This window comes from Plecotus auritus, assembly GCF_963455305.1.
Source record: "Plecotus auritus genome assembly, chromosome: X".
Classification (NCBI taxonomy): Eukaryota; Metazoa; Chordata; class Mammalia; order Chiroptera; family Vespertilionidae; genus Plecotus; species Plecotus auritus.
Genome location: NC_137784.1, coordinates 139,118,775 through 139,133,654, shown reverse-complemented (window position 1 = coordinate 139,133,654; position 14,880 = coordinate 139,118,775).

The following is a 14,880-nucleotide window of genomic DNA, read 5'->3' as shown; positions in this document are numbered from 1 at the left end:
CTCTTCAGTGTTGTAAGCCAGTCCTGATTTTAAGCAGGCTGTGTGTCTTAATTTCTCGTATTTCTTTATTTTTGATTACACAAGAGTCAATTTGTGATTCAGCCCCTGGGTGGCAGTGTTTCTGGATTGACTTCCAGGTCTATCTATGGCCTCTCTAGGCAGTGTTAGAGCCTTCTTTTCCTGTGGCACGCACTACTGGTTTGTGGGAGTGGGCTGCCTCAGAGCTGGCTCTCCGATGGTCACTCCATGCTCCGATCCCCAGGTTCCAGAAAAACACTTTCCCCTGCAGTCTCCCAGGGTATCCCCAACTGGGTGATCCTATGTATTGGGCTTAGTAATCAGAAGCAAGGATTTGAAGAGGAAAAAGCCCAAGTGTGCGAACTCCGGGGCTGCGCGTAAGTCTAGGTAGCCAGCACACCTTTGAAATTCTTAGGGTGTCCCTGCACGTCAGATCAAAATGGGTTGCTTTTTAGAGAGCCCTCTGTTAGCAGTTCTGAGGACCCCCTTCCACATTCACGGATCACACCACCCCAACAGTCACGGAGTTTTCTAGGCACAGACTTCCCTGGTCCTCCAGCTCCTGCAAAACGCGCGTTGCTCTCTCCTGCCGGGACCAGAGACCTCACCTTATCCCAGGCAAAATCTGACCTTTCCATGGTGGAGTGTAGAGCTCCTCTGAATCCGTGTGTTTGCACCAATTGGGGACCGGTGTTCTGGGGCTCCTAGCTGTTCCGTGGGTGCCGCAGTTGTGGATTCTCAGGCTTCCGATAAGCTTCACTTTCCCATTCAAGATGGCGCAAACTCCTCGTCTGAGCCCATAGCTCCAGGAGGGGACGCAGCCACAGTGGGAGCTGCCAGGTCAGGGGAACCCTGTCTATCAGTGCCCCACCATCTTCTGGAGTTTAGCTGTCCCTTAACTTGCCAACAAACACTCCTCGTGCGACCCTCAGCTGTTCTTTCTTTCTGATCCGGGACAAGGCTCGGAACACGTCTGTCTATTCTGCCGCCATTTTTTTCTCCTCCTCCCATAGCATTTTTTATTGTAGCTATATCACTTTTGATTTTTTCCTGATTTTTGCATAGGTTATTAATTTCCTCGTTCATCCAGTTTATGAATTGTATGACCATTACTCTGAATTCTTTTTCTGACATATTGCATGCCTTCGTTTCATTTAGTTCCTTTATTGGCGATTCCTCTTTTTCTTTCCTCTTGGGATTTTTTTGTCTCCCCATTCTAGCTATCACCAGAAGATCCAAGCACTGAGTTGCAGGGGCCGGAGCTGTCTGCAGTGTTTGCATCATGGCACCTGAGCATCACTGAAGAGCTCAGACACCAAGATATGTGGCTTCCATGGATCGGAGAGAGTTATGTGCGCCGAGAATCAGAGTCCCCAGCACTCAGTCCAGCCTCGTGCGCACACCTAGAATCAGGGTCCCCTCATGCATGCACTGAGAAACAGAGTCCCCATGGGCATGTGCCAAAAATCAGAGTCCCCAGGCATGCTCCAGGAATCAGGGTCCCCATGTGCATGCACCAAGAATCAAGAATAGGAGTCTCTGGCACTGGTGCAGCCTCCTGCACGTGCTAAGATTTGGGGTCTCTGTGCATGTGCACACCGACAATCGTAGTTACTGACACTCAGTGTGCACACACTGAGAATCAGGATTCCCATGTGCACACACGACGAAAAACAGACTCCCTGCGTGCTCGTGCCAAGAGTCAAAGTCACTGGTGCTCAGTGCAGCCTCGCACACAGAGAATCAGGCTCCCTGGCCTGCTTGGGGGGCCAGGTTGCACAGGAAGCCTGCTTGCATGCTGTGGGTAGAGCAGGCCATATGCCGCTGTGGCAGGTTGGCGGGGAGGGGGATGCACTCTGTGACTCACAGAAATCTGCGACTGGGATGTCTAGATTGTCAGTATCTGTGGGTCTGCAGCTGTGGTCAAAGGTCTTTGTCCAGAGTGGCTGTAGGGTCCCATTTTGCATCTGAGGTCAGTCTGGGTGGTGGTGAAGCTAGTATCTTAGTTGCAGCAGTTCTGCCCTTCAAGATGGTGTTGTTTCTGTGCCAGCACTGGCTGCACTGGAGGGTTTGCAGTGGCAGCAGGGTCTCACAGTCTAAGCCTGCCCCATCTGCCAGCCCCTGAAAGTCCTGCATGATCTAACTGTCCCTAGCTCGCACCCACACACCACCACACACCACAGACCACACACATAAACACACTCCTCCTTCGCTCCCTCACTCTCACACTCTCTCCCTCCCTGCCTTCTTGCCAGTCACCATCTTCCTCTTCTGCACTATGCTTCTGTAGTTTAGCCTTGGTTGATTATGGTGTCACTGGAAGGGATTGCCCCTAGGTCAGTGGTCAGCAAACTCATTAGTCAACAGAACCAATTATCAACAGTACAACGATTAAAATTTCTTTTGAGAGCCAAATTTTTTAAACTTAAACTTCTAACGCCACTTAATCAAAATACACTCACCCAGGCCATGGTATTTTGTGCAAGAGCCAGATTCAAGGGGCCAAAGATCCACATGTGGTTCGCGAACCACAGTTTGCCGACCACAGCCCTAGGCCAATTGCCTTGGAGGACCAGCTGCCACTATAGCAGAAGAGCTGCTGGACAGGAGCCTACCCTATGGAGCAGGACTTGTTTCAGTGGGGCTTTGATGCTCACTGAGTCTGCCCTTTGTGTGTGTCACTCTTGGAGGTGGTAGCGTTGTAATCTGGCATGGTCAAAGCTGACCGTGGATACACTGGCTCTGCTGATTCCTGGGAAGTGCAAAGTCAGCCACTGCCTGTGCCCTGCCTGGGGCCACCCAGCATGAACGATAAAGCGATCTACAGATGGAGGTGCTACTGGTGTAGGGGTTGGAGGTGCCCAGGAGAGGCCAAACTCTGATCCGAGGTGGTCTGCCACTACTGCCAGGCCTGGGGCTACTTATTTAGAGGTTCAGGGCACACTGAAGGCAGTTGCTGCTTGTTTGGGAGATTTTAGTAAAATCCAAAGCTTGAGGCAAGAGAGGCCATTTGTATGGAAAAGCCACTGGAAATGGCTTGGATGAACCTGCAAGTAGGAATGGGCAGAGTCTCAGAGGATCACCAGGATGGGTCAGAAAGTGTGAGCCAGATGATAGGACTCAGATATGGTTCCCTGCCTGATGGCTCTGTGGCTGGAGGGATCAGAAGAGGAACAATGTCCTCTACCGGGATTTCTGTCTGGGAGAAAGCTGCTCCTCCAGCTCTCGTCCTCATTTCAGGTAAGTTACTTTCACCACGAATGTCCCAGGTTCTTTTCAAGATGCTGCCCCAGTGCTGGAGCTCACAGGATCCAGGAAAGAAGAGACTAATGCCTGGCTTGGCAGGCTGAGGGAAAGAAAGGACCATGTTGTATACAGAGAGATCAGTGACCCAGAGGACGATGACTAAGTACGTAAGTGGCCTTTCCTTCCAGCCCACACCACTGCAAAACACACTGTTCTCATAGTCGCACCTTGTCATTCCTCCCCAAAATCGTTCCTTTGCCAAGACCCTTGGAGTGCAGCATTGAGACTAAATGACCAGGCTTCCCTCCCTCTTTCTACTCCCTGCTCTGTGGAGCCAGGGATCTCCCTACCCAGGATGCCCTGGGCCTCCACCCCCTGGTCGGCTCCTGAACTCTAGGCCTCAGCTGCCTCTAGCCTAGGAACTCATACAACAGGTGAGAGTCCCTGTGGCATGAGCACAAGATTTGCTTTGAGGAGCGTTGGGCGGTGCGTGCACAGCATGAGGTGGGGAGGAATCTGAGTGCTCAGGGTCCTGCAGTCAGATGAGGGGTTGGGTATTAACCATCAAGCAACGGGAGATCACTGCCACTTATTTTCCTTCTCTCTCCTTGTCTCCACCTCAGGGATGTGCCAAGTGCCCATGAAAAGAAGCAGAACCTGGTGGCCCTTCATGACCATGAGCACGACTGTGAACTACTGGCCATCAGGGGTGCAGCAATTAAAAGAAAGAGTTCGCAGTAGTTAAAAGTTTGTTTCTTAATGTGTGACAAATGTTCTGTTAGATGTTAGTTTTGTAACGTGTAGTAATACCTGTAATTAATGCATGTTTCTGTCCGTGTCTCCATTCCTTTACCTCGGGAAACAGCACTGGCAGGTGTCTCTGAAAAGAGGAACCCTACCCTCCCTCTCCCCAGATGTGACTTGTAAGACATTCCAGGAGTTGGATTCCAGATGTTTTTCTCTGCATTTGTACCCACACACCCGGGCATACACACACACAAACACACACACACACACACACACACACACACACACACACACACACACACACTAAAGGCTTGACTATGAGCATCTTCTATTTGCTTTCTCTGCTAAGTGGCCTGGGCATGTTCCTCTTGTTCTGTTTCCTGGTCTGAAGTTGTTCTGTGTTGCCAACCCCGACTACTCATTTACCCTGTATCAGTTACTGTCAGTTAATAAACAGAAGTTTTTTTCTCAGTTGTTTCTTCCTCTCCTTCTTGTGCACAAACCCTGTGCACATGTGTGAGTGGTTCATTTGCACATAAACTTAGTACTGGAATTGCTGCATCAAAGATTTCATTTGTTCAATAAACACCTAAGAGCCATGTACTGGGTATTGAGTGCTGTCCATGGTGCTGAGGAGACATTAGGGAACAAGACACAAATATCCTTGCCCACCTGACCTTGACATTCTTCTGGGGGATATTTCCAGTTTTTACGTGTTGAAACTCTTGTCTTTACTAACTCTGTCAGATATCAGGTTCAGGAGCTAGGATAGTCTATTGTGGAATGTGTGGGATGAGACAGAGGTTCTCTGGACTCTGTCCCAGAACTCAGGGGAGAAGATGTGGAATCATTTTCCCATGACTGGGACCTCCAGGGCAGAACATGCAGAGAGGGAGAGGCAGTGTCCTGGTGATAGTGTGGGCAGGGGAGGACACAGATGCACAGGGTGTGTGGGAGAGTGCCTGGCATAGAGGCAAGGTAGACCCAGGACCCAGTGTGTGCTATCACAGCCATGGAAAGGAGAGGGTGCCAGGAAGGACGGTGTGAGGGGTCAGCATATCCAGGACTGAGGTCCGCCAGAACTAGGAGCACACTTGGGGTGGCGCAGCAGTGAGAGGGGAATCCTGCCTGGGTCAGAGAGGATGCTGCCCCTTTACCCTAATGTAGCGCTGTGTTCCTCAAATGCAGTATTCTGATATTACACATTCTTGTGCATGTGAAAACAGAAGAGAATCCCCAAAATAGATCCTGAAAGATTTCATTTCTCTTCCCCCCTGGGAAGATGGACCCACCAATGGATGCCCAGCAAGGGAGACAATTGCAGGAAAGTTAGGCTTGAAAACACTTAGCAGTCATGAGAGGGAATAACTTGCCTTTGGTATCAAGGTAGATAATGCTTTCCTCCTCCCCTGCTCCATGAAGCAGATCCAGATTTTGAGATGTCAGGAGACTAGGGTTTTGCCCAAACCCAGAAATCACCCTGTACATGGCTCTAAGTCCACCCCCAATTAGCCATGTCCCCCACAAAGCCTGATGCCCTATGTGGATGCATATGCTCTTCTGATGACCTCCTAAATGACTGTTTATACCCTCCTGTCTGTTTTGTTTGTGTTTCAATCATTTTTAGGCAGGTCTATAGCTAATTTCTATTCCCAGGAAGGAACTGGAAAATGCAGGGATGTGCGAGAAAGAGCAGTACGTGCATCACAATAGGTGCCTTCTGAGATTTCTTCACCAAGACCCACAATACACAACACATTTCGCAGTGACTCTAAGCCACATGCTCCATGAAACCATACTGACCCTTTGCACATGCGATACAGCCTGGTATTTTCTATTCTGTTCTGCAATGTGCTATGTTCTTCCATTGTAATTCATTAAAGACATGAAATCCTGCTCTAGTAACATACAGCATTCCATTGGCCTGTTCATGAGTTACAACCTGCAGCTTGGAAAGCCCTTCTAAATGGTCCGTGTGTGTGTGTACCAGGTGACTCCCTGCTCTGAGTCCTGTAGAGAAGGTGAAAGAAGGCCTCATTATTTTTCTCTAAGGCAGTTTCTTGGTAAATGGTGACCGTGAGACTTATTTCTCCCCTGGGCCAGGCCTGACCAGGGGTGGGGTGGATGCGGGAGGCATCCCTGGTGTCTGGGCAAATACTCCAGTGTTTCTTCTTTAGTGTCACCCTACTACCACAGTCAGAACACTTCTGGCTTTTCCCTCACACTAACCTATTCTCTAAAACATCATCATCTGTGTGTTCCACAATTCAATTCAATCCTGACACTAACCAGAGTTAGCTCAGTGCCCACAAGTTAAGGACTCAGTCCTACAAGTCTTCTCCTCCCAGCCCAGATGCCAATTGCAAGTCCCAGGTTGTCACCTGTATTCTGAAAAACTGGCTATAAATCCAAGGTTTCCATGACCCCGCCTCCAGTTCAGTCAACTGCTAAAACGTTTACAATAAGGAATATGATAAAGGATGCAGATGAACAGCCAGATGAAGAGATACATAGGGTGACATCTGGAAAGGTCCAAAGCACAGGAGCTTCTGTCCCCGTGGTGATGGATTTTATTACTCTCCCAGCATATGGATGTATTCACCAACCCAGAAGCTCTCTGCACCTCATACTATTGGGATTTCATCTAGGCTTCATCATGTAGGCAAGATCCATCATTAACTCTATTTCCAGCCCCTCTTCCTTCTCAAGAGAATGGAGGGTGAATCTGAAAGTTCTAAGCTTCTAATCATGACTTGGTCTTTCTTGTGAACAGCTCCCATTCCGAGGCCATCTCAGAGTTGCCTCAATAGAACAAATAGTGCTCTTATCACTTAGGAAGTTATAAGGGATTTAGGTGGTCTATGCCAGGAACCGGGGGAAGAGGCTGGCAAGTGTATTTTTTATGATTTCATACCAGGGTTTATTCTGGTGGGGAGGGATATGGGCTCAGAGCCAACTGGGTTATGCTGAAATGACAGACAACCACAGTTTATTACTTGTGCTTCTTGTCCATCTCAGCTGAACTGGGGCTCTCCTCCACATTATCAACACCCTCATGTCAGGACCCAAGGACACAGAGCAGCCACACAAGTGGCCTGGCATAGAGAAAGGAGAGTGTGGCAAAGCATGAACTGGGTCATCAAATGGCTAAGTCTGACCATAAGGGTGAGATTGTGCAGTCCTCTGGGAGAAGTGGGGGCTAGGTTATAGGTTATTTGTAAACATTCTAAAATCTGCCACAAGGGCAATAAAAAATAAAATCAGTCACAAGGAGGATGGCAGGGGGGAAAGGAGTGTGGATTTTACACCCCCCGAGACAACATTCAACAACCCCCTCCCCTCTGACACCTGTTCTCTATCTGAGTCTGGAGGTGAGTGAAGTTACTAGCATCTAGTCGGTAGATGCTGCTAAACATCTTACAATGCATAGGACAGCAACCCCCTCAAAGAATTATTGGACCCAGAATGTCAGTTGTGCCAAAGTTGAAACCCCTGGCTAAAGGAGTATTTAAATTGAGTGATTTTAAGCGTCAGACAGGAGCTCTCTCCGTGAGGGTAGGCAAGTAGAAGGATGGTACAGTTTCTAAGTCAATCCATTTATCACAAGGCACTTATGAGGCTTTGACTGTGCGCAGAGCTCTATAGTGAAGGCAGATAGGATGAGAGACTGGGTTTCTGTAGTCATCTTAAAGGAGAAAGTTGACGGTGCATGGGCCCTTTTGTCCCCACTACTCTGGGGACCACATCAGCTATATGTAAAGAGTTCCTGTATGGGGGTCTGTTTCTCTGCTTTTTCTTCTGTCTCAGCATGACCCTATGTCAGGGACTGCAACTCCATAATTGACTGATTATCCGGAAAGAAAGTCATCCCACTCCGTCCTTCTTTAGGCCCTTTGCCTCTTCATGTACATTTTATTTTATTGAATTTTTTGGGATGGCATTGGTTAATAAAAGTATATAGTTTCAGGTATATAATTCTATAATATATCATCTGTGCATTGTATTGTGTGTTCACCACCCCAAGTCAAGTCCACTTCCATCACCATTTATCCCCCCTATACACTCTTCTACCTCTCCCCCACTCCCTTCCCCTCTGGTGATCACCATGCTGTTGTCTAGTATGTCTATGAAGGGTGTGTTTTTTCCACTTAATCCCTTCATCTTTTCCATCTATCCCTCCAGCCCCCTCCCCTATGACACCTGTCAGTCTGTTCTCTAAGAGTCTGATACTATTTTGTGTGTTAGTTCATTTTGTTCATTAGATTCCACATATGAGTGAAATCATATGGTACTTGTCTTTCTCTGACTGGCTTATTTCACTTCGCATAATGCTCTCTGGATACATCCATGCTGTTGCAAAAGGTAACATTTCCTTTTTTATGGCCGAGTAGTATTCCACTGTGTAAATGTACCACAGCTTTTTATTCACCCATAAGGTACATTTTAGAATCTGCTAGTCAAGCTCCATGATTTTTTAAAAAACTCTATTGGGATTCTGATTGGAATTCCTTTGAATTTATAGATCAATTTGGGGGATAATGACATCTTTACATTGCCAAGTCTTTCCATCCAAGAACCTGGGCTATGTCTCCATTTTTAAGGTATTTTTGTGTTTTCTCTAATGTTTTATTATTGGTTGCATCCACAGTTTGTACATTTTTGTTTGATTTAGTTTCTGTTGTTAGTCTCTATTTCTCACAAGAACCTATAAGGGTGGTGGGGACCTGAGGCTCAGAGACGTGCTCAGCCCCTACTATCCCACTGACACCTGAAGGAACTGTTAGAGAAAACAGATCTTCTGTTTCTCCATTAGAGGCAGAGGGCTTGAGGGGCACTGCTAGGGGTGTATGACTTTTACACTGAAAGTCAGCCAACCAACCACATATGAGAACCACAGTCATCATGACTTTTCTACTTTTGATGGAACACTAGACTTTAGAAATCAAGAAAGTACTGGATGGGGGACAGAGGAAGAAAGGAAAATGGGAGACAATGAGAAAACTACACTGGCTTCATAATATTGCCTAGATTTAGTCCAGTTCAGTTCACTCTGCTGGCTCTATTAAGTTTATTCTTTCTTAGGGAAACATGTGCTTATGGGAACATTGTTTTTGCACCAATTACATAAGCCAATGGTGCTTTGGGCAACATATTACGTGTTTTATAGTTTTATATGAATATTATATTCATAAAATGTATGAATCAAGGTATCACTGTATGGGACCTGGTTCAGACACTATATAAGGGGGTAGGACACGCTGACCATCCTCTTTTCTTTAGGGTGATTAACCAGGGAACAGATAGGCTGAAGTAGTTCCCTCTCTACAAATGTGCTTCTCTCCTTCATTATTACTGTGATGGGTTGAGGGTACCTCAGACCCTGATGTTCTCCTTTCTCGGCATTACCCACACCCATCTTAGAGGGCCCTTCCTAAATAGTAGGTAGGAAGTTCAGTCATTAAAGGTTATTAGAGTGCCACCTGCTGGTGAGAGTGTTGTAGGCCCAACTAGCCCTTTAGTTCTGGGGGTAGTTCTTGCTTTTTCCATCCATTTATGCTCTGCTTTGAGTTTCTCTGGATATACTCTTATTTTCTTAGGTGATTCCTCCTGCTTATTTTGGCTTCTGGTTCCCTTCACCCTTTTATATCTTATCTGAACTTCTTTCTTTTTTTTAAAGGAATTCTTCAGAATTTCTTATTTTCTAGTACAGATGGTTTCCCCACTAATGATGGTTCAACTTACAAGTTTTCAAATTGACAATAGTGCAAAAGCAATATGCATTCAGTGGAAACTGTACTTCGAATTTTGATGTTTTCCCAGGCTAGCAATATCTGATACAGTGCTCTCTTGTGATACCGGACAGTGGCAATGAGCCACAGCTTCATCAGCCACACAATCATGAGGGTAAACAACTGATACTCTTGTACTGTGTTTTCAGGGTGTGTTTTTTACTGTGTTTTGTGTTTACACATAAATTACATGATAGTCAAAACTTTACTATAAAATAGGTTTTATGTTAGATGATTTTGCCCAACTGGAGGCTAATGTAAATGCTCTGAGCAAGTTTGAGGTAGGCTACGCTATGCTATAATGTTCAGTATTAAATGAGTTTTCAACTTATGATGGGTTTATTGGGGCATAGCCCCATTATAAGTCAAGGAACATCTGTACTTCATTAATTCTTCTGTCATTTCAGTGGATCACTGGGGAGGTAGACAAGTTGGCTCAAGCAGCCATCTTCAGATAGACTTTAAGGATGTTTTATAAAAGTTCCTAGTATAAAATGTTGTTTTAGTTTGATTATATTGTGTTTAGAAAATGTTCCTTACATTTTTCTACGTTTAACGGGGTTCTCAAGGTTGTATTTGTGGCCTATTACATGATCAAATGTTTTAATGTTCATGGTTATTATACAGAAGGTTGGGCAGATAGATTGTTCACTTTCGTTAAAGAACAATTCTTGGAGTTTCATTATAGAGGAGAAAGTGGCAGCTTCTAGCCAATCTATGAGGTGCTGGAGGAGAATCTACAAATGAACTTTTTAAAAATTATTTTATTTTGTTTTATTTTATTTTATTGTTGACAGTATTACAGATGTCTCTGATTTCCCCCTTTTTGCTCCCCTCCACCTAATAACTTACCTAAGGCCCACTCCTGCTCTTTCTCCTTTTTCTTCTTTTTATTCTTTATTGATTAAGGTATTACATATGTGTCCTTATCCCCCAATTCCCTACCACCACCTCCCAGTTCATGCCCTCACCCCCCTGGTGTCTGTGTCCATTGATTAGGCTTACATGCATGCATACAAGTCCTTTGGTTGATCTCTTCCCCTTCCCCCCACCCTCCCCTGCCTTCCCTCTGAGGTTTGACGGTCTGATCGATGCTTCTCTGTCTCTGGATCTGTGTTTGTTCACCCGTTTATGTTGTTCATTATATTCCACAAATGAGTGAGATCATATGATAGTTATCTTTCTCTTACTGGCTTATTTCACTTAGCATAATGCTCTCCAGGTCCATCCATGCTGTTGCAAATGGTAGGAGTTCCTTCCTTTTTACAGTAGTGTAGTATTCCCTCTTTCTCCTTTTTCATTCTGAGATTGGAGTTTTTTATTTATTTTTTTAATTTCTTTATTGATTAAGGTATTACATATGTGTCCTTATTCTCCCATTACCCCCCACCTCCCATTCATGACCCCAGCCCCTGGTGTCTGTGTCCATTGATTAGGCTTATATGCATGCATTTAAGTCCTTTGGTTGATCTCTCCCTCTTACCCCCACCCTCCTCTACCTTCCCAGAGGGAGATTGTTTTTTAAAAAGACTGTTACAAAGAACAGCTCTTGCCTCTGGTGATTTTAACTGCAATTTTGTCTCCTTGGATTTCTCTATCAATTTGATTCCACCTTTCTGTCTCCCAGGAGTGCCTCAGTATTTCTGGTGGCCCACCAGCACCTTTTCTTGTTTTCCTGTACTGTTAAAAAATTATCCTTGCCTGGCCATCGTGGCTCAGTGATTAAGTGTCGACCAGGAGGTCACAGTTCAATTCCCAGTCAGGGCATATACCCAGGTTGCAACTCAATCCCCAGTAAGGGGTGTGCAGGAGGCAGCAGATCAATGTTTCTCTCTCATTGATGTTTTTATTTCTCTAACCCTCTCCCTTCCTCTCTCTCTCTAAAAATCAAAAACATTTTTTTTTTAGTCTCCAAACAAACAATACAAAGAAACCATGCACAGAATAATGCGTGAGAGAGAGGAAGGAGGGAGAATTTGCCTGGCTCATTCCCAGTTTCTTTTCTTAATGGTCAAAATGTACCCAACAGATATTAACTCCCCCATATTTCTAGATTGCATCATCTGGCCCCTGGGGCAGCTGTTTTGGAAACCAGACACCACACTTTAAGATGTAGTGTTTCATACATTCCAAAAATGGTGGAAGGAGTTGGAAAGTCCAAGTGTGCAGCTCATTGGCCTGTCTTTACAGCAGCATCCAAGTGTGAGAACCAAATACCCCCAGGCAAGTCCTAAATTCACCTATTCATTGTAGTAGTCAGCTGTGCTAGCTAATTGCCCTAATCTGAAAGGAAAATTAAACTATCTCTATGACAAGTGACTGAACTATTTATAGCTTGGAGCCAGGCACCCAGGTTAAACTCCCAGGTGAGAGAGTAATGGGGTGCTTATCTTCCTTGACATTATATTTCAAAGAGATGGGTCCAAGGCTCTTAAGAAAGTCATTCGTGGGTTATGGGCTGGCAAGAGACTTATTTAGCTTTTAAAAAGATGTACACACATATCAAAGTGAGTGGTTGGTAGCTGTCTAAATATCCAGTAAGGTTCAAAGTAAAGCAACTATCAGAATTGCAATAGAATGAATTTTTAAATTTGATATAGTACTCACCTTGGGGGCAAAAAGAACTTTAAATTTAAAAAGCATTTACAATGGTGAATGATTAAAGCAGATTCTTGCTTAGCAATGCACAAAAATTCTCCTTCATGTCACCAGGTTGTGCCACCACATCATTAGTTAATCTTTAAACTTCTACTGACTTTCTTGTATTCTCTCCAACATATCCCCCGACAAAAAGCAGGCTGAACTAGTAAAAAAAAAAAAAAAAGGCGTAAATTCCAGGGCTAGCTAAGCCTGCTCACAGGAATCAAATGAGAAAAACAAGGACCACCCTCAAGAAATCTGTTTGCACTGGAAAAATCCAAGATGGCACCTGAAACCCCTTCCCAAGCCAAGGTTGGAGGAACTTTTCTTCATTAGTATACTAAAAATTACATCCAGAGGTGGAGATTTAAAATTAAAATAGGACATGTTATGTATACTAGTAGCTAGATATGTTCCAAACATGTTTGGGAACTGCACATGCTCCCTTGGAAATCCAAAATCCCTCCACCTGTTATGGACAGCTTCTGCAAGGGAATGGGAGGGGGCTGGCCCTACCCCTGCACAGTGGGGGACCTTTTGAGTGTCAGGGGACCTCCAGGTCCTTGACTCACCCAGGAAAAATGTCACGGAAGAATTGAAGTGAGAACAAAGCAAGTTTATTCAGATAGAGAAAAAGAAAGAGGCCAGGGTGTGGGCACTGCTGTGAAAGAAGCAAGAAGTATGCATTCAAGTGGACATAGGCCAAACCACAAGTTAGGTGTTCTGTGGTCAGTTACTTCTTGGGATTTTGTTTCTAAGGGGAGGGTTGTCTCCAAGCTTTGTGGCGCCAAATTCTGACTCCACCTTCTGGTTGGGAGGGGGCCTTGTTGTGACTTCAATGACCACCACAGGAGTTTCCTGCCATTAACTGTTTCCCTTTGATCAAGCCCAGAGGTGGGGGCTCCAGTGAGGGGATGTGGGTTCTTACTTCCTCACTACACTTGTCAGTATCTTTCCTGAACTTCTTTCTATCCTGCCTCACACCCTTTCTTGGGAATCCCCACCTCTGAACCCACCTACCCCACCACCACCACCACCACCATTTAATGCTTTCCTAATTTCCCAGAATCAAGGAGAAGGAATCATTAGGCATTCAACTATCCTTCTCCATTCTTTGGCCAAGCATAAAGTTTCTGACTTGCTTTGCCGAATATTGTCTGTGAACAACACCCAGCAGGACAAGCACCATTAAGGGTGGGGTGTTATTCATTGTAATTGCCTACCCCGAGGATGAAGGGCTAGGGAAGGAATGCCTAGTTACTAGCCAGCCAGGCTGAACTTTTCTATGAGCTTTTCAACCCCACTCTACCTTGATGTGACCATGCCCTCAGACTGGCACTAAGCCAGCCCTACCACTTTCTACTCTGTGGTGTTTACAGGACAGGTAATGAGCCTTCCCAAAAATATGAGCTTTTCTGGATACAATTAGAAAGCTCCACCTCAGCTTATTCTCTATCTGTGGCTTCCGTTTTCCCACTCTAAGCCATCTCATCCCCCAATGAGGACCAAACCATCAAGTTTTATTGCTAGAAATAGTCCTGAAATCCAAACACCTCCTCACCTCTTCTGTGGCACCTGCAAGCCTGGGTTTAGGGAAGGAAGCCAACAACTATTGGCTTTACATTTTAATATTAAACATTTTTAAGTCATTACTAACAACAATAAAAATATACATAGCACTTATCACATAACGGGTGTTAGTCTAAGGTGTTACATATATTAACTCATTTAATCATTGTAGTAATCCAATTAGTTGGATACCCTAGTTATCCCTCGTTTACTTGAGTAGACTGAGGCACAGAAAGGTTATTTGACTTAAAAAAGGTTACACAGCTAGTAAGTTGAGAAACCAGATTTGAAACCATGCAGCCTGGCTTTAAAGTTTACACTCTAAAAGGTAAGTGCTCTTAACTATTCTACAATTCTACCATTAATTAGAATCTATATCCATCTCTTTTTTGTTGTTAATCCTCACCCAAGGATACTTTTTCCACTGGTTTATTTAGAAAGAGTGGAAGGGAAGAAGGGGGAGAGAGAGAGAGAGAGAGAGAGAGGGGGGGGGGGGGGGGAGGAGAGAGAGAGAGAGAGGGAGAGAGAGAGAAACATCCATGTGAGAGAGGCACATCAATTGGTTGCCTCCCGCACACACCTGGATCGAACCTGCAACCCAGGTACGTGCCCTTGACCAGGAATCAAACCTTCAACCCTTCAGTGCTTGGGGCAACGCTCTAACGACTGAGGACACTGGCCAGAGCAATATATAAAACAAGAACTCTTTTCTTGCCCTGACTGGTTTGGCTCAGTGGATAGAGAGTTAGCCTGCAGACTGAAGGGTCCCAGGTTCGATTCCAGTCAAGGGCATGTACCTTGGTTGCAGGCACATCCCCAGTAGGGAGTGTGCAAGAGGCAGCTGATCGATGTTTCTCTCTCATCGATGTTT